This window comes from Herpailurus yagouaroundi, unplaced genomic scaffold, assembly GCF_014898765.1.
Source record: "Herpailurus yagouaroundi ecotype Mexico unplaced genomic scaffold, PumYag 142, whole genome shotgun sequence".
NCBI classification, from domain to species: domain Eukaryota; kingdom Metazoa; phylum Chordata; class Mammalia; order Carnivora; family Felidae; genus Herpailurus; species Herpailurus yagouaroundi.
In genome coordinates, this window is record NW_024412397.1 from 4166610 (window position 1) to 4192405 (window position 25796).

Genomic DNA, 25796 nt, shown 5'->3' on the forward strand with positions numbered 1-25796 from the left:
ACGCTCACCCGCCGACACCCATCCGTGTTCACCGCCCGCTCACACTCGCCCACGCACACCCGTCCACACTCACCGCCCACCCACACTCGTCCACGCCCACCGCCTGCGCACGCTCACCCGCGGACACCCATCTGTGTTCACCGCCCACCCACACTCGTCCACGCTCACCGCCCACCCACACTCGTGCACGCTCACTGTGAGCTCTGGCACGCGCTCCGCACCCGTACCAGGACCCAGCATGGGCCAAGCAGGGGCCGTGGGCTCGCTCGTCCCCCTTCTGCTTCCGTTAATGCGGGACAACTGGCAGTTGAGAAAACGGAGGCCCAGAAGAGCGAGGGGCCTCACACGGAGGCTGGGACGCGAGTGGTTCGTGTCCACTTTCCTCAACAGCCCGGGGTGGGATTCCTCCGCCCGGCACCGAGGCATTCTGGACTGCACGCTCTTTGCCGCGGGGCCGTCCTGTGCCCCGTGGGGTGCCCGGCAGCAGCGCCGCCCCCCAAATGTCCCCAGGGGGAAAAACCACCCCCAAGCGAGGGCCACTGGTCCAATCACGGACTCGGTAAGCACGCCATCTACCACGCTTCGGTTTCCATTCTCTGCTCCATCTTTGCAAAATACGCTTTTGAAATGTCGACTTCTCTGTTGCTACTGTCACTAATGTCTGGGTATGGTTTCTGCAGGGGGGGCAGAAGCAATAGCGTGAGAGTCACCCGATAACCTGTAGGGCCCCAGTTCGATGTGAATCTCAGACACACAAGAGGGAATTTTTTTAGTATGTCCTAAATACTGCATTATTTGTCGTGTATCTGAAACTCGCATGAACCGTATGTCCTGCATCTTTATTTGCTAAATCTGATGATGCTACATTACAGGGCCTGGGAAAACAGAATCCCTCCTCCTCCTTTCTACAACTGAAAATCAGGATTGGGGGCGGGGAAAGAAAACCAGGGTTGAGGATGCATATTTTGTATTTCGGATAACTTAGAAATGATTCTGTTATGTATAAAATATAGTTTTCCGTTCACATTTGTTACTTCTCGTACTTTACTATCTAAAGTATCTTCGTGTTGGTACCTTAACAATTGGTGCCTTTCGTTCCTACTTAGCCTAAAATCTTGGCTCTTTGCACAGAAAGGCTGTTAACTGCTATCTAACGATGGTGTGTAATTTAAAAAAGAAAAAGAAAGCTCTTCTCTAACAGAAATCCGTAAAATATGTAACTTTCGGGCTCAAAGTTTATGATAACACCTTAAGGTTCTCAGTTCAATGCCAACTCGGAAGCATTTCATAACATCATGATATTCCAGTTATACTGTTACGTTCCACTTCTTACTCCCCAAACCTTCTCAGACTCTCATGATTACATTCATTATTCCCACAAAACTACCAACTGCCTAAGCTTTTGCTTAATTTATTCCCCATTCCATTTACCTCTCTTCTCAATCTTCCTCTTCTTATTAAGTCAATTTTTCTCTTTCCCACTTAAAAAAAAAAGTTTCACATGAATACACAACTCTGGAATAATTCAAACAATACAGGTACCTGCAGTGTAAAATGTAAGTCGCTCTTCAGAACCCTGTGTGCATTTCACGCACGCAAACGTGAATATACGGTTTACATTTCTGTAAGGAAAATGGAAGGCTGGCTCTATGAGCTTTGGATTCCACTCTCTTCTATAGCACACGACACGCGTTATGGAAGTCAGGCGCTGCTTCCTTCACTGAGCCTCTCTCACTAATCCACCCGTGCCGATCTCTCCGTGCTGAACTCCTACGGTTACAGCACATAGTTCCAAGGTATCCCCCTCCCCACCCCCCAACTGCCCTTTTCCTTTTCCTTCTGCGGTACGAACTCTGTTAGCTACTAAAAGAAACAAACACGGCGAAGGCCCGGTTCTGCCCAGTGGAGCTCAGGTCTGGTAGGACCTCACACAACGGGCATTGAGGACTCTGAACAGAGACGATCCACTTTTCACGGGGACTGCAAAAAGACAATTCTGGAAGCGACAACAAATAAAGCACAATGGGATGGGGGGCGGAAGAGGGACAGAATCTCAGGGGACATCTTCCACATCGTACTGAAGGCCACGAGTACCTTAACCTGGTGCTGACGTCATCGTTCTGATTACTGCAATCATTCTCCAAGGGTCTTCTGACCACACGTATCACCATTCTAATGGAAGCACCCTGAGCTCAGGCTTACCTATGTCTCCCAACGCTCTTAGCATAAGGTCGATCACAGGGTAGGTGGGTAATATTAATTATAACTACATAGTGAACACGATATTTCCATTAATAAAGCAGACTAAAACTTCCAGAAGAAAAAAAGGGTGCAAAATCAAAGAGTAAATGTGGGTGGGTCTTTTGTGAACTTAAACCCAATGGCGACTTCCTAGCATAGTTACTGCTTAGCCACGTGACAACAGGCCAGAATTTTCCTCCAGTGTGAAGTTATCTGAGGAGAACTCTGACACGCACACAGCTTTTATTTCTGGAACCCACGCTGGTTTAAATCACGCTGGGTTGATGATGCTGTGAGACGAACCGAGACAAAGAGGCTGTGCCTTGGAAGAGACAACTCACTCAGCCTTGTGACTCGGCGGTGACAGCTGAGTGACACTCACCCTTCACACTTTAATCACTGTACAGACTGCTAAGCACCTTTACAACCATTTTCTCTTTTGATTCTCCTAAGAATCTTCCGAGCTAGGATTCTATCAGGTCTTTTAAAATTAGTTACTTTTGAATAGACAATATATTTACCTGGTTCAAAATCCAAAAGGTCCAGACAAGTACACAGCAAAAACAAACCTAAGAGAATACAGTAAAAATAAGTAATGATCTAAGTGTAATGTATAAAAAAGGAGAAAGGAACTTTGGGGGGGGGGGGCAGGGGACAGCAACGAATTTTATGGAAAATTGGACAGGAGGAGAAAACAGCTACAGATGCTCTGACCAAGCAAGGTCCTCTAGTGGAAGGACACGGGATCGTTCCACACTAAAGGAGGCAAGAGGCAGAGGCAGGGCTAAAAGACACAGAAGAAAGGGGCTAGGTACAAGCGGTTTACTTCATTCGAAAAGTAATTCTGTTTAGCACTTTTACTTTGCCTTTGCTGAGCCAGGCCGATGGATCGGGTCAAGAAGAGGAAGCAAAACCGTCCCTGCCCCAGGAGAAAGAAGATGGACAGAAACACTACCCCACAGAAACAAAGGTTAAATAGGCCCTTAAAGGCCTGTGTTCAAATCCCAGCTCTGCCACAGCAGGGACCGTGGGGACAAGAGTCCCAAGTGCCAGTCCCGACTGATCGCTGGCACCCGGGTTCCTCACCTGGACGGTGGAGAGAACACGAGTCTCACACGCCCGGCAGAGATGACCCCCAGTGATGAACATGGGGGTGAGGAGCGCAAGATGCGCAGGTGCGGAAGGTGGTAGGGTTCCAGGAAACAATGGAGATCAGTCAAGAGTAATAGGGCCAGTTAAGATTTGGTAGGAAAACCGTCTTGGGAAGAAGTGACGTCCTCACGGCAGACAAGAGAAGGGCCGTACCCGCGTGGGGCTAGTTGTGGAGTCGCACGACGTCAGGCGTGTCTGTCTGAAGCCACTGCCTCTAAGAAGCTCCTGGGAGACGCGGAGACCGCCCTGGTCAAGGTCAGCGGCCGGCCGGCCGGGGCCACAGGGAGGTCCAGGACGACGCCCGGATCTGGGGTGGGGTGGGGGCAGCGGCTGCAGGAGCCAGCGGTTGTAGGTGGTGCCGCGACTGCAAACGACGTTAGCGCTCACACCCTAACTTCAGCGGGGAGAGGGGCAGAGCCAAGTGGGCCGCATGTCAGCCCCGACTTGCTGTCAGCGACGGCCAGGGGACAGACGCGAGGTGGGAGCAGGATGGAAAGGAGCTGCCTGCGGACGAGCGCTCCTTTGAGGGGGAAGGCGAGGAGCAGACCCAGCCCGTGTTCACGCGGGAAACAAATGCTTACAGCTCCAACCTTCACGGTTTCGGGGACAAGAGAGCGGCCGTGGCTGGCACAGCACCCGTAATGGGGCCTAGGTCAGTAGTTACGTCCCAAACTCGGTGAATTTTAGATTCAGCCGGGATGGTCAAGATGACCCTCTCATGGGGTCGAAATGGCTCAGAGAACAAAATCCCCAAGTCTCTCTCTCTCTCTCTCTCTCTCTCTCTCTCTCTCTCTCTCTCTCTCTCACACACACACACACACACACACGGTCGTTTCTTCCTTTATTTTTTAAGATGCTACCTTTTCCGTCCGCAGCGCCCCTAAGCGAACACCCCCCTCCCCTTCTGTTCGGCCTTAACTTTGTTAGCCGCGCGGCAGGGCGGGCGGGACCCGCAGATGCCGCGCAGGCCCCTAATTGTGAAGCTCTTACTAGGGTTGAACCTGATCATTCACTGAATTGTTGAGTTGATGGGATTCGTGTAGCTGGTTATAAATTGATAATCTAAATTAATTCATTCAAGCAGAAATCGATTTTGTAACTCCTCGAGAGCTTGTAATAATGCTTACCTCCCACTGCTAGCTGCGTTCTCGGTTTCATAAAGCTGGTCGGGAACAGCTGGATTCAGGTGACCCTGCTAGCTCATTAAATCTGTTACATGTTCCTTCTAGTAAATGATATTAAGCTGAAATGTCCTAACGTTGATTTTTTTTCTTTAATTTTATGACAGAAATAACCTAATTTGTAACGCAAAATAACAATCTCCTTGGATTACTTTGCCTTGTTAAAATATTTTATGCATTTTTCATTTACACAAAGGTAATGGAAAAACACTTAAACTATCTGTTATTTAAACCACAAGAGATATGTTGCTGAAAGTCTGATAGCTACAAAAATGATTGTCTCTTCATAGTCTTTACTTTATATCTGTAATAAAAGGCAGACAATTCAATTCATTGGTTAGTAAATAAAGTACGATAGTTTTTATTTTATTTTCTCGGCATTGCTCGAACTAAAATCAGATTGCTTTTTAAATTCATTTAGAAATAAGACTCATTACTTTCCTTTCCTCTTTCTAATCTAAAATGTCTAATGTCCGTTCGGATCCTCACATTTTCTTCATCAACAGAAGTTGTAACCTAATTCTAAATCCCATATTAAAAGAATCATTTTCCAAGCTATTCACTCCCTGTGTACTGAGGCTGAGTAATGAAATCAGAGCACCTGCCTTTTGTGCATGACACTATTAAATACTTATTTCTAGTAACCTCCTGATTTCATTTCCTTTTCCTAAATAAATTTTAAAATAAAAACATCCAGGATTCCAGAAGAACATAGGTAAAATATGTCCTAAGACTCCAAGTGACCAATCATGTTTATTGCTATAATAAGTGATGAGCATTTCTCAAATCAAGGTGGCTAATTGGAGTCCTATTCTCTCTCCTTCTCTTCAAGAGATCTAACAACTTACACAGGAGGGACATGCTCATCCATTTTATGGTGTCAAAAGCTTTAACTGTTAAAAGTTAAGATAATGCTGGTTGGCCTGACTTTCCAATAGGAACCACCTTATGGCAGACAATTTTTGAAACAGGCTGGTCACCATAAAATAACACCACTAAATTTGTGAACATGTTAACACTCAACACTACTTGTGTAGCATTAAAAGTGAACGCAAGCACTTTTTCTAGATATTACCCCAGCATTGCACTTACTGTGTGAAGTTTCAAAAGAATTCAAAAGAATTTATGGTCTAACCATATGGTTTAGACCATAACTACTCACGCCACAAAAGTTAAAAAGATAATTTTAACATAATAATCAGAATCAATGGTTTTATAATCCTTATCTTTAAAAAAATTTCTTAAAACTTGACTTTTATTTTGAGACGCACATCCCAGAATAAAAATAAGTAACACAGCCAATCGCTCACACTGTGTGCCGACTTCTTTGGCCCACTATAGAGTTTTTAAGGAGGAGAAAAAGAGAAAAGAGAGAGGGCAGCCAAGAGCATGACCTAAGCGAGGTGAGGCGTGTACCTCCAGAATCTCCCTGAGTGAATCACCTTCCCCTGTGCATCTCCCACCCAACCCTCTTCCTGTGTCTTCCTTAAAACATAATGCAGAATTCATCACCAATGTCTTTGAAAAATATAACCTTAAAAAAAAAAAAGAGGGAACACAGAAATACAACTGACACACACTGGGATATAAGATAGAATAACCCAGAGCCACACAAGCATGGTCAGCAAAGTCACTCAAGAATTGAAGGAAAATGCAGTTTGCACTGCAGATTGGCATTCAAGTTTCCAGGATGGTACAGCACTTCTTTTTTCATTAAATTAAAAAAAATTTTTTTTAATGTTTACTTATTTTTGAGACAGAGAGAGACATAGCATGAACAGGGGAGGGGCAGAGAGAGAGGGAGACACAGAATGTGAAACAGGCTCCAGGCTCTGAGCTGTCAGCACAGAGCCCGACGTGGGGCTCGAACTTGGGAATGGCGAGATCATGACCTAGGCTGAAGTCGGATGCCCAAACCGACTGCGCCACCCAGGCGCCCCTGTAACACTTCTACACTCGGCCTTGAACTGCCCACTTCACAACTTGCCTACCCAAACCTCAACCTGGCCCGGGACGCGTCGCTCTCTGTCTAGTGACTGCGGCAGCTTCCTACCCAGTCCCCCAGCCTCTCTGGGATGCTCCCGCCGCTCACAGGCAGCCCTTGCGAGATCTTCAAATGTATGTGACCTTAATGCTGCTCGCCGGCCCAGCAGCTCCCACCCACGCAGCCCACAGAGCCCTGCCCTCCTTTCCTTCTTCTCCCTCATCCGCCCGAATGGAGCCACACCGGCCTTCCAGATGTTGGACTCAATAAGCACCCAACTAACAGAATGTCCAGAAAGGAACGGTTGCATGCTCTGAACGGTTTTTCACAAAAGAAGTGAGACAGAGAAAACACTTGCAGACGCTGAGAAATTAAGATTTCTAACATGTCCTTAAAAAGAACATGGATGTACAACCACAGCTCATCATTTATGTAACATCTGAATTCCGTTGCGTCTCCTGTGAGTTTCATTGCCTGTATGCCTTGGTAGTCAAGAAATCAATAATAAGCTTTTTCCCCCTGAGCACGCATAAAAACTCTACTCTGTCTGCAGATTCACCATCACGAGTTTTGTTTAAGCCCTCTGCTTCCTGCTCACGCTTGCACTCTGCGGAGCACCCCGTCCCGGCCCCTTCCTCTGATCTCCCTTTCACTGGGTCCTGAACGCCACCGCCATCCTTTGGGAATGGTTTCCTGACCAGCAGACACGTGTTGCACGTGGCACCCCATCATCTGAAACTCCAAGCGCCGACCCCTGTATACGCATCCCATGACCGCACGCCAACTGGGAGTCTACACGACCTGTACACCTCCAGCCCCCACTGCCCACCTCCCCGCATCCTGAGTACTTTACACAAGAATGCAGAATCCCCTGACACCAGTTCTCCGGAAATTTTCATTTTAATCACGTTTGTGGTTCTTCTCAGTTATTTCTTCACAGGAAATGTGCAGAACTCTCAGCAAACAGTACCTTGACCCACCTTGGTTTTTACTTTTCCTAACTGTTCAGTCAGAAATAATTCCAAGCTTACAATTTGTGAGCATAGTACAAAGAACCCCCTTATGCGTCTGCCACATTCCTCACCGTATACATTTTCAACATTTGCTTTGTCCGCTCTCTACGTACACGTTACTATTTCTCTTTTTGTAAGCCATTTGAGGGTAAGCTGCAGAACTGATGCTGTCTTACTGGTCAATATTTCACCGTGTGAGTCCTAAGAACAGGGGCTTTCTCTTCAAATTTCATCAAATGTTCCAGTACCGCAACAGTGTCATTTAGAACAAAAAGCCCACCAAACCAAAACAAAGAAAAGAAAGAAAAAAGACAAATTCTGGTGCGGGACCCACTCCAGGACCACACACTGTATCAAGTGCCTGTTCATCTCCCTTGAGCTGGGACAGTCCCCAGTCTTTCCACATCTACTGTGCTCTTGTCAGTTATGAAGCATATCGGCCAGTCACAGAGTAGAATTTTCCTCTATGTGTTTACTTCACTCAAATTGTGTCCTACCTCCTATACCAACAAAGCATTTCTCACTTATTTCAAGCATTCTTTTTTAAAGTTTATTTATTTTGAGAGAGAGAGAGAGAGAGAGAGAGAGAGAGAGAGAGAGAGAGAGAGAGAATGTAAGCAGGGGAGGGGCAGGGAGAAAGGAAGAAAGAAAATCCCAAGCAGGCTCCACGCTGTCAGCGCAGAGCCCGACGTGGGGCTTGATCCCACGAATCCGGAGATCATGACCTGAGCCAAAATCAAGAGTCAGACACTCAACTGACCTGAAGGCCACCTGGTGACCCTCAAGCATTTAAAATCCAGCTCAGAAATACATTTTTCCAGAGAGCTCTTGTTTCATTAGGAAACACTGTTCACGGCTACTTACTTGCTGAGTATCTTGTCCTTCACTTTTGACACTCCAGATTCCAACTGACTTTCTAAAACCAACTTTATCGAGGAACAATTTAGAGTCAATAAATTAGAGAAGTGTGTGGTCCAGTGAGTTGGACTCCATAACTATCACCAAAAACATGACATAAGATATTTCTTCCACCCCAAAAGCCTCCTCCAGCAGCCCCAGGAAACCACGGATCTGGTGCATATCACCATCAATTAGGGTTGCCTGTCACAAATTTTAAAATAAATGGAATCATACAGTACTTAATCTTTTGTGTCCGGCATCTTCTGCTCAGCATAATGGTTTTGCAATTCATCCGTGCTGCTGTATATATCAGTAGTTCCTTCATTTTTATTGCTGAATAATATTCCACGTTATGGATAATTTGCCTGTCCGTTCATCTGTTTGGCACTGGGGTTGTTCTCAGCTTTGGCTATTAGCTACTGTAAACACTCAAACATAAATCCCTGTGTGGACACATGCTTGTATTCCTCTCGGGTAAATTCCTGGGAGTGGAATTGCTGGGTCATATGGTAAGTTGAGTATACGTTTAATTTTAAGAGACAGTTCAACAGTTTTCCAAACTGGCTGTGCTGTTTTACGTTCCCCCCCGGCAATGATGGCAGCCCCAGATGCCCCGTGTCCTCACTCGCATGTGGCACCTTCACACAGTCTTTTTAATCATAGCCATCCCAGTGGCCGTTCGGTGGCGTGGCATTATGGGTTCCGTGTGCATCTCCCTGAAGACTGCTGATGTTTAGCGTCATTTCACGAGCTCCTTGGCCATTTGGATATCTTCTTTTACATATTTTTTATTTGGTCCTTTGTCTTCTTGAAATTGAATTGTAGGTTACACTTTGTGCATTCTGGACTCAAGTCCTCTCTCAGATATATGTATAGCAAATACTTCAGTCTACGGCTTGACTCTGTTTTTTTTTTTTTTTTAATTTTTTTTTTTAACGTTTATTCATTTTTGAGAGACAGAGAGAGACAGAGCATGAGCAGGGAAGAGGCAGAGAGAGAGGGAGACACAGAATCTGAAGCAGGCTCCAGGCTTTGAGCTGTCAGCACAGAGGCCGACGTGGGGCTTGAACCAACAAACTGCGAGATCATGACCTGAACCAAAGTCGGACACTCAACCGACTGAGCCACCCAGGTGCCCCGACTCTGTTTTAAATGGTCTCTTTTGGGGCACCTGGGTGGCTCAGTCGGTTAAGCGGCCGACTTCGGCTCAGGTCATGATCTCGTGGTCCGTGAGTTCGAGCCCCGCGTCGGGCTCTGTGCTGACAGCTCGGAGCCTGGAGCCTGTTTCGGATTCTGTGTCTCCCTCTTTCTGACCCTCCCCCATTCATGCTCTGTCTCAAAAATAAATAAACGTTAAAAAAAAAATTAAATGGTCTCTTTTGAAGAGAAGTTATCAATTTTGACGAAGTACAATTGATCAGTGTTTCCTTTTATGGGCTGTACTATTTGTGTCCTAGCTAAGAAGTCTTTGCCTACACCAAGGTCAAAAACGACTTTTTCCTACTTTTTCTCTTGGAAGTTTTACAGCCTTAGCTTTTATATTTGGGTCTATAATGCATTTCAAGTTAATTTTTGTGAAGAGTGTGAAGTAAGCAAGGATCATGATCCACTTTTTTTTTTTTTTTCTGCATGGGTATCCATATTTTCCAATGATGTTTTGGGGGGCGGGGAACAACTATCCTTTTTCCCTTTGTAGAAAATCAACTGAGCATATTATTTCTACCTTACACCAAAACCATCCTGTCTTGATTACTGTAGCTTTATATTAAGTCTGGAAATGAGGTCGTGTAAGCATTCTACATTCTGTTCTTCTGCAAAATTATTTTCACTTATCAGGATCTTTTGCATTGGCATGTAAGTCTTAGAATCAGCTCATGAATTACTATAAAAAGCCTGGGGTTGTGAGGGCTCTGTAGGTCACTCTGCGGAGACGTGTCTCTGACAACGTTGAGTCCTCCTTATTAGTCTGTTTCTCTGCACTAATTTTTCTCCTGAATCTAGGTTATGTTTAGCTACTTCTTAGCAGGTCTGGAAATGATTTTTGTCTGACAGCGATCACCAATGTTACACTGGGCGTTTGGGTTTCTCTGTCTTCCCTCAAGAGTGTTGACGTTTGTTCTGACGGGCGGTTGTATTTGCCTGTGGGTCAGCTTGCTTTTGAGCTTTGTCGGGGGTCGGGCTAGAGCAGCCCTTCCTCTGGGGTGGGTGTGGCCCTACCTCAGCACGATCCTCTGGACCCTGAGCGAACCCTGAGTCTGCTCTCGTCTGGCTGCGGGAACTGGAACAGCGAGCGCCCTGTCCGGTGTGAGCTCCAGGGGTTACGGCTCCCCAGAACCTGTTCTCTGACCGTTTCCCCAGACTTGGCGCCTCGCCACGTGGGGGCCATTATGTGGCTAAAGCCTCCAGAACAGCCCGGCAGACTTCTGGAGTTCTTTGTCTGCAGAGTTCCTTCCTTTTCTTGGGTACGCTGCTTTGCAAACCGTAGCCACTTTGGGCTTCTAAACTCCTGGCTGAGTGAGTCTGCCCGGGTCTCCCTGAACGATGGTGAGGAATTTGCTTCCAGAAAGAAAGCTACAAAGCTGTATGCTCCCTACATTTCTCTTCGGGTCGCAGCCCTCAATGCTCAGCATCCGGGATCTGAAAGGAGTTGCTTCATATATTTCATCTAGTTTTCCATTTTCTTAAATGGTGTGTGAGGACCCATCCTATACCAGCTACTCCTTCGTGGGCACAAGTGGAAGTCTTCTTCCATTTTACTTTTATTTATTTATGCATACATTGTATCCACGGACATAGGCCACGTTTTATTTATTTTTGTACTCAGCACTGTACCTTGCCATAGGACGTTACATAGAATTGATGTTCAAGAAAGGATTGTTGGCTTGAAGAATGACTAGCCCCAGGTATCCTTACGGTTTACTTTACCTCCCAACGTGGACAATATTAGCTGAACTGAAAGAATTTGCCGAAGCACGCATAGTTTCTTACTGACGGAGCTGTCACTGACACAAGTTGATGGCCGAACGATCAATGTAAGACCTGTAGACACAGGCCATCTGAAGATTTCTCCTCATTGATAATTTCTACCTGTATGCAAAGTAAACTCGAATTTTTCCCAGTGGGAGGGTCCGTCAGCCACAGTTTCATCTCCGGCAGAAGTCTGAAGTTCCCCCTTGTGCCAGTCTCCCAGCTTTTCTGGACTTTACGCAGCTTTTGTACACAAATCTTCAGCTTGCCACGTAAAGACGTTACCGTCTCCCCCGCAGTGCGCTCCCGTCCTGCTGGCCTTTGTGCTGGCCGTTCTCTCTGCTCACAGCACTCTCGTGCCAGACGGATCCACGAAGAATTCCCTCATCTCTTCAGGTCTTCGCTCGTATGGCCCCAACTCGACCGGGCCCCCCGGGACGTCCCGATGTCACAGTGTAACTGCCCAGCTCCTCCTCGCCCAGGTCCACCTCCAGACCCCGATCTCCGGTCCTCTCCTCCATTCTTTTTTTCATGGTACCTCACCTTGTGATGAACTGCATGATTTGCTTACTATGCCTTTCGTTGGGTTTCTGGCTCTTTCTGGTAGACCAGATGCTCCACAAGCAAGAATCTTTGTTTTGGTCACAAATGTGTCCTAGTCACTCCCAGCAGTGCCTTGCTTAGTGCTCAGTAGACTTTTGCTGAATAAACGAACGAGTGTCCTCCTGCCCTCACCTGTGGCTATGAGAAACGTGACTTCCGTTCTCGTACATGTGGCGGTTCAGATGTGAGGATGCGGGAAGTCTTAAGGGCCTGATGTCCTCACCAGCTTCCCTGGTTCCATTCTAAGCCGGGAGGCGCTCACTTACAGGAGGATCGTGTATAAAAGTGAGCTGCAGACCTACTCTTCTCTCTCAAAATTATGTAACGAAATTCATCAGAGCCAAGGAACTCTAATGAGGGCTCCGAGCTGAACGTTAGGCTCTGAATGCTGAGTCTGGGACTTACCTCTGAGAGTCTGAGTGGATGAAGCGGATTAAGTGATGCAGTATGGCCACAGTGAAGATTTACTCGGCTCAGAAATGTTAGAAAAATCACTGAACATAAAGCTCAACTTACTTCATAATATCCATGGAAGGCCCATTAAGGTAAGGATAAATTTTAGGACATGTTATAGAATAGCCACGTTTAAATTTAGTACCAATATTGAACACTTATTGATTTTAAAGAAGAATATATATGCAGATGCTACAATGCTAAGACACCATTTTAAGTAGAAAAAATGACCACAAATGACTCACCTTCACTAAAAGAGAGACTATTAATCTTAAAAATAAAATTGTCTAACTGCTATTATATTTACATTTCTCTAATTTTTATTGGTGCCAAACCATTTAAAATGTATAGCTCTAGAAACCAAATCTATTACAGAAGATAAGCTAGTCAAAACCAGAACCGTTTAAGGTCTCAAGGCACTGCACTCCATTAAACACAAGCCAAATTAAAGTGCGTGCACCAGAACAGCAACATTAAGATTTTGCGCGAGCCTCTTCCGCTCCCCTCAGATTTTGGTCTCCCCGTGTTACTCTATGGGTTTCCAGCTTCCTAGCTGCACAAAATGGAACTTTCTCATGATTTATCTGACCTGTTATAAGCAGGTACTTAAATAAACTCGGCAGAGTCTAACTGGAAATTCAACGTGTGAGGAAGAAGCTCAGTCCACAGTGGAGGCCGGTTTCATATGCTAATGCCCTTGGTGCCCTGCCAGCTCTCTCCTCCGAATGTCTCAGATTTCATCAATCTTTGTTGACTGGCAGCTCAGCAGCTCCCTCACCTTCTCTGAGCCACAAACATGTCTGGGCCATCTGTGTCCTGAAGACAGGGGAGGACAGATCAGCATTTCCCCTTCCCCACGAGTTCGGTTGACATTCTTTAGTAAAATATACAAAAGAACAGATTGCAGTTCATCTATAGGGCAACTTCACCTTTCGCCAAGCTGTATGGCACACTAATCTCATCCATACACAACTGGGGGCGGCTGAGACTGGATGCCAAAGTCAAGAGCTGAGTGTGAATTTTTGTTTGGCTTCTGTAAGAAGAGTTAATGTGGCATTTGTGAAAGCTCACAGAAAAGTTTCCCAGAAATCACCACTGCAAAAATAAGTTCAAAAGGAGCTCAGCCCTTAACATCTTACGTTGTGTATGAATCATCTGTGGGGCTATAAAAACTACGGTTGAAATGTTCAGGAAACCCTGTCAATTCTTTTGCTTTTGAAAGAGATTTCTGTTGTCATACACACAATTTCAAATGTTTAATAGCATGCAGAAATAGAAAATAATCAGAGAGTGTCAAAGCGAATCAAATCTACGAATTTAAGGGAAAAAAAGATAAAATTAAGACAAAATTTACTTTAATGACCACAATTTTGCTGTAATTTTTTCGATTCCCTTGGCAATTGCCCAATTTAACCAAAACCAGTCCCACTGAACTTGGTGGGGATACAGTAAGTAACTAAGTACAGCATTTGGCGATGAACTTAAGGTTCACAGAAGGAATTAATTGAAACCTGCACAGACAGCGTTTCATTTTCGTATCCTTAACGTTCTGTGACCCCAGGTACTTCAAGCCTCAATGATGTTTATTGCCTTCCACCCGCCCTGCAATGATCTTTAAGACAGTGTCAATAATAAGTCATAGGGACCACTTTTTCTAAAAAGTAGTATTTTTGAGTTTGGTAAAGCATAATTTTTAAAAATCTTAGTTCAGGACCCTATAAGCTACTTAATATTAGGTGTCTGATTTTTCTGAAGAATTTTTAGGAGAACACTGCTTTCATGATCGAATTTATGGATGCAGCACATCAGAAGGTAAACACGAAGGAAAATGAAAAGAAGTAAGTATCACAGAAAATCATCAATGTTTTTGGTTTTTATGACTAAGAAATACAACTCCAATACCTAAAATGCCACATTCCTAGAATTTTCAAAAGCACCAAATAGGATGATTCATGCCATGTGCCTTTCCCTTCCCTACTTTTGGAGTCATCTGCACACGCTTTATTGTGGCACATACATTATGTACAGTCAAAGGCACCCACATTGAGTGAACGCTGTGTTGAATTTTGACAGATCCATCCAGTCGGGCTGCCATCACCGCAATCAAACACTGGAAATTTCCCATCACCCCCCAGAAGATATGACACAATTCCATCAGCTGTGTGCCCTCATTGAGGTCAATAACCTCCCACATCTTGGCAATCAAAGATTTGCTTTCTGTCACCAGAGATTTGCCTTTCCTAGAGTTTCATTTACATGGAATCATGTGAATGTATTTGTTTGAGTCTGGCTGCCTTCACTCAGGATGATGCTGTTGAGACTCATCCTTGTTGCTAGTTCACACCTTTTCTCACCAGGTAGTATTCCATCGACCATAACCTGCTTATCCAGTCATCTTTTGATGGCCATGTGTGCTGTTTTTAGTTATTCTGAACAAAGCTCCTATGCGCATTCATGGGCAAGTCTTTGTGTGGACATATGTTTTCATTCCTTGGGGGTAAATACCTGGGAGTGGAATTGCTGGGTTATATGGTAGGTGAATATCTAATTTCATAGGAACTTGTCAAACTGGTTTCCCAAGTGACTATGCCATTTTACATTCCCACTTGCAAAGTAGGAAAACTCCAGATGCAGCATATCTTCCTAACATTTGCTATTATCAATATTTTAAATTTTAGCAACTTTCATGGGGCTGTAGTGGTATTTCACTGTGTTTTCATCGCACTTCCTTGAGGACTGGGGATGTTAATTAATTATCATTTCATGTACTGACGGCCCATTTGTATTATTATTATTATTTTTTTTTTGCCATTTCTTACTTGCGTTTTTGTCTTACTGTTGAGTTATAATTTGTTCTTTGAGTGTTCTGGATTCAAAAACTAGGTCAAATGTATGTACAGCTTTTCTCCTTACTTCATGGCATCTTTTGAAAAGGAAAAAATTTCAAATTTGATAATGTTTAATTTATAAATCATTTTGTGCTTTTCATGTCCTACTCAAGATATCTTGGGTATCTATTCCAAGGGATAGACAGAGATTTTCTATGTTTTCTTCTAGAAGGTTTAGAGTTTTAACTTTTTAAGTTGTGTATTTATTTATTTTTTAAATGTTTACTTTTGAGAGACAGAAACACAGAGTGCAAGTGGGGGAAGGGCAGAGAGAGAGGGAGACACAGAATCCAAGCAGGCTTCAGGCTCTGGGCTGTCAGCACCCGTGAACCGTGAGATCATGACCTGAACCAAAGTCAGATGCTTAACTGACTAAGCCACCCAGGTGCCCCTAAGTTTTTTATTTATTTTGAATTAATTTGGGGAATGGTATGGGTCAAGTTTCATTTTATTCCATATGGATACACAAATATTCCAGAACAAGTTGGTGCAAGACTAATCTTTCCTCCTTGGCACCTTTTTGAAAATCAACTGACCACATACATATGGGGGGTCTATTTATGGAATATGTGGAGTTTCATGCCTCTAACTACAGTTTCTTCCCTAGTTAATTCAAGATTTTTATTTTAACTTCTTAAATAAAAGTTGTACATATTTAAGGTGTACAACATGATGATTTGATATGCACATACAGTGAAAGGATTACTACAGTCAACCTAATTAACATGTAATAACCTCTATCTCCTCACATAAGTTTCTTCCTTTTCTTTCCTTTTTTCTTTCTCTCTCCCTCTCTCTTTTCTTTCTTCCTTCCTTCCTCCTTCCCTCTCTCTCTTCTCTTCCTTCCTCCCTCCCTCCCTCCCTCCCCTCCTCCTCCTCTTCTTTTCTTTTTCCTTCCTTCCTTCCTTCCTTCCTTCCTTCCTTCCTTCCTTCCTTCCTTTCTGTGGTGAGAGCTCCCGGAAGGTACTCTCTTTCCATTAGATCTCTGGACTTACTCACTGCACATAAATTGCATCCCTTTGACTCATTTTCCCACCTTCCCAACCCAAGTGACTACCTAGCTTTATAGTAGGTTTTAGAATCAGGTCTGAGTGTCTTCTAAGTTTGTTTTCTTTTTCAAAATTATTCTGGTTATCACAGGTTCTTGTATTCCCCCATAAATTTTGGAAGCAGCCTGTCAGTTTCTACCAAACGTGGATTGTGATTGGGGTTCTGTTGAATCTGTAGATCAGTTTGGGAACAACTGACATTTAGCAGTACTGACTTTTCCCACCCATCAGCATGGGATCTCCACTGATCAAGTCTTGTCTTCAGTAACTCCTCTGATGGTGTTTTGTGGTTTCTATTGCTCAGATCTTGAACATGGTTTTAAACATATATCCCTAACTATTGCCATTTTTTTCTAACCTTATTTCCTTCCAGTTTTGCTTTACAATTTTAATTTTGTCGAGTGTATTTTTCCACCTTTTGATGAAACCAGAGACTCGAGGCTGGCAGCGTCACCATCCCTCTGGCGCTCGCCTCATGCGCTCTTCTCTCCCAGTATCATTATCATCACTGGAGGAAGACGTTCTCGTGCAGCCAGAACGGAGCATGAGCAACAGAGGAGGGGGGTCAGGCTTCCAGGCGGTGGGACCTTCTTCCAGCAAGCACTCGTGTCTGAGAAGACGGACGCAGACCCTGCACCCGAGCCTAGGGTTTCATGTGGATTCTCCCTGGGTTTGGGAATGCAGGCTAACCTATAATAAGTCCACCATGCTCTTCGGATTGCTATAATAAATCTGACAGACACTGATGATGTTATCATCTATCAAAGGAGCTGTAAAATAAATGTGATCTTAACACCTTTGGACTTATCTACTTAGAGATTCAAAGGTTGAAAAAAAACCTTACTTGTACAGATATAGCCATGTGCTTTCTAAGCAGTATTAACTTCTCAATGTTAAATGCATTTTAAAGTTTATTTATTTATTTTTAAGACAGACAGAGAGAGAGAGAGCACACGCATGCATGAGCAGGGGAGGGGCAGAGAGAGAGGGGGAGAGAGAGAGAATCCCAGCAGGCTCCACGCTGTCAACACAGAGCCTGACGTGGGGTTCGACCTCACAAATCATGAGATCAAGACCTGAACTGAAACTAAGCGTCAGATGTTTAACGGCCTGAGCCATTCACGTGCCTCAATGTAAATGCATTTTAAAAGTATGTATTTCTAATATATGTGTGTACTTTAATAACTAAACGTATCATTGAAACACACATGTAATTTCTGGTCAAGATTTAGGTTGTGCATCTAGAACAAAAAAATGTTTTTAAAATGCCTTTACATGAAAGGTACTAGTCTTCATATTTTAGAAAGAATGGTAGCTACAACATCACATATTATAATATCACATTCACACATATTAGCATGTTAGAGAGTCTATTAAGAAAGATAAAAATACCATATTTAAGAAACCTCACTCTCCCCCTTCCTCCTCTTGGAAATACCAGGAAGTATGAGGAAAAGTGGAAAATTAAAGAGGAATTCTATTTGCCTCATACAGAACAAGGTGTATTCTTTAGTCACACACGCACTGAAATCTTGAGAGTGTATGTGTGTATGTCTCAACCCACATTTTATATGAACTGAGGAGCATCTGAATTTAGTGTCAGCTTTCTCTATGTACTGCAGGGAAATCTGATGATACGTTTTCTCCTTTAAGAGCAAACACTTGGTGATGTTTCCAAATCTACACGCAGTTAAGTGGCTGCTTAAAGTAAACATGCGGCAAAGAATGCAAATCGTAAACCAGATTATATTCCTGAATGGGGAGGGGCTACACCATCCCATGACTCTCGTGCACGATCGTATTAGCAGCAGTGCTTTGTAAGCTAACGGTCTGCAAAGGTTTGCTGCCCAAGAAACAGTATTAACCAAGCGGCCTCTCTGGAGTGTGTACATTTTACTCGGGTGATAATTCCTAATTTAATAGTAGTCTCCTATCAACACAACATGCCAAAATGCTTCCTCTGGCAGCAGGGTAACATGCTGCCACAGTGTGTTTTCAATTAAAGTTCTCCGGTAGTCCACACAGCACGCTGAAGTATGTAAAATACTGCCCCTGAGAGCTTACGTTTGTTCACTGAAATTGCAGAATTTCGGCGTTCGAAGTCAACCCTCGCCTGCGCTGCACGACGAGGAGCGTGAGCCACCATTCCACCTACAGGTGAACCTGTGCCGTGAGGCCCTGGCCCCAGGCCTTCAAATGCAGTGAGTGCCGCCGCGTAGGGCACACGGTGACACTGGGACAATGACACAGGACGGCGAGCTCCCCAACCGCTTTCATGGTCCAGCCCAACGACTGCTCTGCGCGGGGCCAAGAAGATGGTATTTCACGTTAGGAAGCAGAAAAGGCAAGTTCCAAGAGACAAACACGTCAGGTCACCTGTCCCGTGGCGGGGGCCGCCCTGGCATCCTGGTGCTGCCGGCAGTTCAGGCACCCACACCATCTGCCCTGAACGAGCCTGGCCGAGGTTACCCAGGCCGCGGCTCCCGCTTCGCTCCCTTCTTGTTTTGGGTCAAGCAACCGCCGTTCCCTGCACTGCTCTGGCTTCTCGGTGGCCCAGGCCACCAGGCCACAGAGGCTCCCACGGGGACCCCAGATCCAAGCGGAGCGCACTCGCACTCCGCTAACTGGGCAGCGCGCCCCTTCCCGGGCGGTCCCGCCAACCGTTCCTCTCTGCGGAGCCTCTGGAATGGAAAGACTTAGAGCCAAACCTCCATCGTTTCTAAATTCCCAGAGTTTGGAGAGTTCATCAGTTAAAAGACTAAGACTTTCCTTCTTTGTGTAAGCTTTTCCAAAGCTTACATTTTGTTCTCACTGTCACTCTCAATGAACAGTGGGAGACTCCCAATTTTCCTCGTTTCAATTACATCATAAAGAAAGAAATATGCTGAACTAATCTGACGTAGGAAGCATCTGTAACTTTAAAGAAACTAGCATATATTGGCTTAAAAATATTAGTCTTTGAGAAGTTGATTTATATTAGTACGGTTTTCTGTGGACTCAATTTTTTTTTTTTTAACGTTTATTTATTTTTGAGACAGAGAGAGACAGAGCATGAACGGGGGAGGGGCAGAGAGAGAGGGAGACACAGAATCGGAAGCAGGCTCCAGGCTCTGAGCCATGAGCCCAGAGCCCGACGCGGGGCTTGAACTCACAGACCGCAAGATCGTGACCCGGGCTGAAGTTGGACGCTCAACCGACTGAGCCACCCAGGCGCCCCTGTACTCAATTTTTTAAGGAAACAAATTTTCTGTACTGCAAGATGAGCAATATTTTTCAAACCTTTTTTGGTGAGTTTTAGTTTTTCGTCCTGAATAGAAACATCTCAAGGTTTACAGGGTGCTTTCAAAAAGTAAATGTTATCAGAGGAGTGAACAAAGTAAGGTACACTCTTGAACTGGCAGGGTGATTCAGATGGAGAAGCTAACATGATGCCTGTGAAAGACACCAAGGAAAGAGCATTCTTCGGTATTCTCTTATTAAAATAGGGTCTAATCAGAATCACGCTCGACCACCAAATATGGAGTCAGTCTTTTGGGTCACCAATGTGTTGCACGGGGCGTATTGGCAAAGGTAATCTGTGCAGCCGCGAGTTGTACTGCGAAGATGGAACGCACGAATATACCTTCAACAGGTACAAACCTCAACTCTCGTCCAACTCCCAACCAAACCCAAAGATCTTCAGTGGCCCAGAGAAACCTGGTTCAGTCATGTGATACTCTGTTTACTAAAAACTGCAGGACCTGCTCTTCGCTGCCCTTCACCCCTGGAAACCATCCAGCAGAGTGGCTCGCACTTGCTGAAACGAATTTGCATTTTGTAATTGCTGCCAGCCATTCTAACCAAGAACTTAGCATTAAATAAGCCACAGGAACAGTATGAGATTTTCTTGATCATCATCTCATGTTTTTAAGTTTGGAGCACTCTGGCGCCTAGTTGGTTTTCAATACTCTTTGTTGGATGTTGGATGAATATCAAAAAGCTTGAACTGCAATGAACTGAAATTATGTTTTAAGGCCCGTAAAAAGGACATACATATACTTATATACCAAGCCCAAAAGAACTCAAACATAAAGCACATAAAATTTTGATAGTGGATTTGGGGCACCAGGGTGGCTCAGTCGGTTGAGCGACTGACTTTGGCTCAGTCGTGATCTTGCGGTTCATGAGTTCAAGCCCACTGTTGGACTCTGCTGACAGCTCAGAGCCTGGAGCCTGCTTTGGATTCTGTGTCTTCCTCTCTCTGTCTCTCACACTCTCTCTCTCTCTCTCTCTCTCTCAAAAATAAATCTCTCTCTCTAATAAATTTTTGAGAGAGAGAGAGCGTGCAGGGAAGGGGCAGAGAGAGGGGGGAGACACAGAATCCAAAACAGGCTCCAGGCTCTGAGCTGTCAGCACAGAGCCCAATGTGGGGCTCGAGCTCATGAATCACGAGATCATGACCTGAGCCGGAGTTGGATGCTTAACCGACTGAGCCACCCATGTGCCCCTAAAAATTTTTCTGATAGTGGATTAAATGTTGAACATAAAACCAATATTTACCTTTATAACCAAAAAGTAAATATTTAATTTACCGGTCTTGTTAAATTTTATGATGGATTTTGGTGGGGATGATTTGGATGGTCCAGGTGCCTCTAAAAAAGGGATGTGATGCTTTTTTCCCTCTCCTGGTAACTTTCCTTCCTATAAGCAGAGACATTAAAAATCACAGCATTCCCGAGCTTACTAAAGGCAAGTGGGGTGTGGCTCACGCTGGCTGGTGGCATAGTACGTAACATTCCAGCGCTAGTTGTGTTAATTATGGAAGTGTGAACAAATCACTTAGCTTTGCTAAAATCAATTTCATCTTCCATAAAGAACAAGGTATGACTTAACTACTCAGAGCGTTGTTATCAAATGATACACGTTGTTTATGAACTGCCAAGTGGAACAAATGTTCCAGATAGATGGTATAATTTTTAAGAAGATCTCTCAAAGCAAAGTCAAAGAGCTGGGCCTGACAGTTCTCGTCTTTCCATCCTTGCTAACTCCCACACAGCTGAAGGTAGAAATGCTCAGTGTGAGACCAACAGCAGGGCCACCGGGAAATGCCACGACCGTGAAACCCCTATTTCTTGTTTTCTGTTCTGTGGCCTGTGCCTCTCAGCCACCGGCCTCTGAGGAAGACAGGGATTCTCATGGAACAGCTGGTCGCTTACAACTCTTCCAAATTCAAACCCAGAATGTCTGCTCCTTTCCCTACTGATTGCTATGCTTGCAAAACCCAATAGTTTTACTTTGCTAAGCTTTGGCCACGGCACACATTTCTTCTGTATCGAAGTCTACCCTTCGGGACGATGTGAACACCAACGGACTGATCAAATCATCCCCAAATAACAGTATCGACAAAAACAGCAACGTGGAGTATGAATTCTGTGCCAGGCCTCTGGTTGGGAACTGAGCAAACAAGCAGAAAACACACAATATTGCTTTTGTTATTGTCGGTTTTAACATGTGATTTCGGCACCTCCACCTTCATTTGGGAAATTACAAAGGAGACAGCCAGTTCTCCAGCTACAAATGGCGGGAGCTGCAGTGTGGCTTATGCAGCACAGGGTGGATTCTGATCACACCTGCCGGGGCCAGTGCACACAGGAAAAGGGAGATCCGGGAGTGAGCGCCGAACGACAGGCCTGGGAAGTGTGACGTGGCCAAAGCTGTCACTACCCAGAATGACAAACGGTGTGGTGGGAAGCACATCATGACATCACAGAGGTGGCTATCAACCCAACGGGGGTGTTGCTTGCTACCCTTTTCTCCCTTTGATCCATATGGCATGACTGGTTGGCTTGGTTTTTGAAAAACATCCTATTCTTGGTTCATAAAAAGCTATGAGAGTAGCAGCATTATTAGGAAAACTAAGTGATGATCAAACGTAAAAAAAGAAAAAAAAATTCCAAAGAACTTTACACCTGGGAAGTAAGCCTTTCAGGAATAACAATGAGCAGAGCTGATGAGTTTCTTTGGAAGAAAAAAAGTTCTAATTCATCAATTTCTTAAAAAGGTAACTGAATAGGAATGACAAGACCTATCAGTGATAAAAGTTTCTTTTTTATTTTACATAATTTGGAACCACCAGAGACAGATTTAATTTGCCATTTTAGAACAAAATTTCAATGTCTGCTTGTTAGATGCTACAATATTTTTATCCACCTACCTGCTGCGTGATGGAGAAAGGAAACAGAGGTGGCGCTCATAAAGACAGTGACGAAAATGTCTTCACTTAACAGGTAACAACACGCTGATTATCGGCCACTGGAGTATTAGTGTGAACGGCATCACGGATGAATTGAGAGGACTTGGGTGACAAAGTCCGAGCCTTTTATGTCTGATGAGTGTGGTGAACCAAATGTAACTTTGTCTGAATCAACACTGTTGTCTGAAAATGCTCACTACAAATTAGCTTGATAATTAATTCCATAATCACCTCCAATAACTATTGGATTTTCTTCGTTGTGTCCAAAGAGATAACTTCATTTCACATAAAGCGAAGATTCAACAGCGGTGCTTTGGGGAAGGGACTGTAGAGCTTTTCATTTTTTATAAGCTAAGGTATTTTAATAATGGGTTCTAAGGTTAGGTTGCCTTTAATAGGATGCCCTGTAGAAAAGTTTAACACTTTTCACAGGCACAGGCAATGTCCACACCTTTAAAGAATAAGATATAGAAAAGCTATGAAAGCAAAACCTTTCACAGAATGTTAATAAGTCTTCTACATTTGCCGGGACGTGTTTTCAGTGTCCCTCTTGGAGATCAGCCTTGACAATGGAGATATGTTGCTGAATCTGTAGCTCTAGGAAGACCAAATATTCATCTTTCTCCTAGATTAATCCTGCGAAGAAGCCCATCATAAAGACTCAAAGTGATTTTGCTGTATCCCAAACTCCCATTTTAAGCCAACAGAAAGAGTGGAAAATGGGAAAATGTGCTATTTCAGAACTTAGTTACGAAGCCACTAAATCCTAGAAGTCTCATACCAACATTTGGATAACAGCGCCGATTTTATGTGGCATATATTTCAGGATACATTTATAGCATGCGTTTATAGTTTTTATAGCTTAAGGCAAAGTACAATTGTAACTGGAAAATAATCCACATTTGAAACTAAACCTCTCTGCTCAGGAGTCTTCCCGGAGACCATGCCACACTTGTCTTCCCTGGGGCCCCGTCCCAGCCCACCCCATCCTTCCTCCAGGGCCAGCAACCCTCCATGGGCTTCAGGAAGCTTCCCGGACTCCCCTTTTCCTTTGAAGCACCTTCAGCCCAGAGCACGTGGCTTCTCTGCATAGTTCATTACATCCTTCTTCAGCAGCCTTCCTCAGAGCCAGTTAGCCTTGTCCCACACCAGAAACAGAGCTTCAGGGAAGTCACATGGTACCCCCAGCTTCCCCTGATTTTCCACAGCCGCCAGAGCACGTTGATAAGCAGGTAACAGGCACGTGTGGACCCGGGACACCAGCTTTCCAGGGAATCATCCGTGGATGGAGCGTGCAAGCCAGCCACAGCGACACACGCTCCAGCCCCTGCCTCTTCACGGCACCCAGTGCAGGGAGGCAGGTCTGTACTGTGTACCTGTTCCGGGCCCTGCACCAGGCAGGGTGTGCTGGGCTGCCTGGGAAGAAGGCTGCCATTCACACTGACGGAGAAGAGGTCACGGTCGGTAGAAACACTCGCAAGCAAACATCGGTGACCCAGGCGCCACCCCTCAGGCATTACAGCTGGAGTGGCTCCTGGGGGCCCTATTTAGCCCTTTTCCCACGTTACCACCCAAATCCTGGCAGCAGAGATGGCGATCACCTGGCCCACACTGTCCCACGGGGCTGTCGTCACCCTTCCCCGAGGGACACACAGCGGAGCCAAAATGGCCGTGCTGGCACTGGCGGTCTTCACTGGACACGGGCTTCGCCAGACACGGAATTTTCTTAGCACATAAATGTCTCAGGATATTTGTCAGCAACGTAGTCTTATCTAAAAAATCATAATGTCCCTAATGTGTGCAAATGAATCTTGTCAGGTTGGAAACTGTCCTCTTTAAATTGAAGGGAGAAAAGAGAGTCAGAAATTCAGCCATCAACAATGTGGGCAGCGATTCTTTAAAGAAAAAAAAAAAGGATGTGAGAAAAGGGTTACTGATATAAGAACAACTTGTTTTCCCCTTTGAAATTAGCTGCTATCCAATCATTCATAAAGAGTTGATATGAGATTTTCAAACACTTTTAGTGTTAAAAACTACCCATCTTTCTTTCAGGTTGAGGGAAAGACTATTTTAACAGTGGAAGCAGGTTGTGTGGAACACAGCCCTTTATTCAAGTTTGTCACTTAAACGAAAGATAATAGCCACTGAACATTCTTCTTCGTGAGTCCACATGGTGCTGACTGGCATCTGCTCTAGCATTACCTAAATTAATGCCTTGAGCTAGAGCAAAAACGATCGTGTGAATACAGTAAGAACTTCTGGGTTCATAGTTCAGCCAGCCTCGTGCTTTCTGCAGGGTCTCAGAAAACAAATCCAAAGTTTGGAGAACACTGGGCACAAGCAATCACAAAGAGACTATTTCATAAGTGAAGAAGTCCTGGTTTCCTCTTCCCTTTCTCTCTCCACCACTACGGTTGACTCTACTTCCGTGACGTAGTTTGGTTCTTGCCCGTTTCTGAGATTTCCGGGCTCTCATTCCACTTTGATTCCTGTGAGTTCTTCCTACGTTACAAATACGAATTCTGTTGTGTCTCTGCTCTACGCATCTAGTCTGATAATCGCACCTTTTAACGCCCGCTCCGTGCTGCACAGACGATCTTCCAGGGGCCACCAAGCCAGAGCCACTGCTCAGGCCCTCGCACGTGTACGAGAGGAGGGTGAGAGTCTGTCGTCTTCTCCGTCAGCTGCTCGACCGCCACAGCCTGGCCTCCGCTGGTGGCCTCCACGAGGTGGCCCCAGAGGGGGCTCAGTGTCCATGCTCACTGGAAGACTTCTTGCTGTCGCTCGGTGTGGGGTCAGCGTCCTCCCGGTCAGGCAGCTGTTCGTGCTGGTGTCCGCCGCATCTCGCCTGTCCCTCTTAGTAACTGTGTTCCCTCCACCACCCCGACTACCCTGTGTCCACAGTGCTTGCGTTCGTGTTCACCGGCACTCAAGTTCTGGTTTTCAGGTGCCTCCTACGTATCCCCACCTGGATGCCCTGCCTGTACCACAAACTCCCGCACTTCACCCGAAATCTGTGTCCTGCCATCCTCCCACCCCGACCCGAGACTCGGCCATGTCTTTGTTCCACAGCCTTATTATCCAGTCCGGCGTCAGGATGTAAAGTGCAAACCCTCCTCAGCCCTCCTCCTCC

The 25796-nt window shown here is 45.1% G+C and overlaps 1 protein-coding gene and 1 long non-coding RNA gene across 5 annotated transcripts in view; both read right to left on the reverse strand.

Annotated features, from left to right (window-relative positions):
* The window catches only part of LOC121032790 (uncharacterized), a 10804-nt gene extending 7092 nt beyond the window's left edge, over window positions 1–3712 (reverse strand). Inside the window, exon 1 of the long non-coding RNA XR_005791478.1 lies at window positions 60–3712. This is a non-coding gene — a long non-coding RNA (uncharacterized LOC121032790). The remainder of the gene's footprint in view (window positions 1–59) is intronic.
* ZNF407 (zinc finger protein 407) overlaps window positions 1–25796 on the reverse strand; it is a 507857-nt gene that overhangs the window by 115186 nt on the left and 366875 nt on the right. The window lies entirely within an intron of this gene.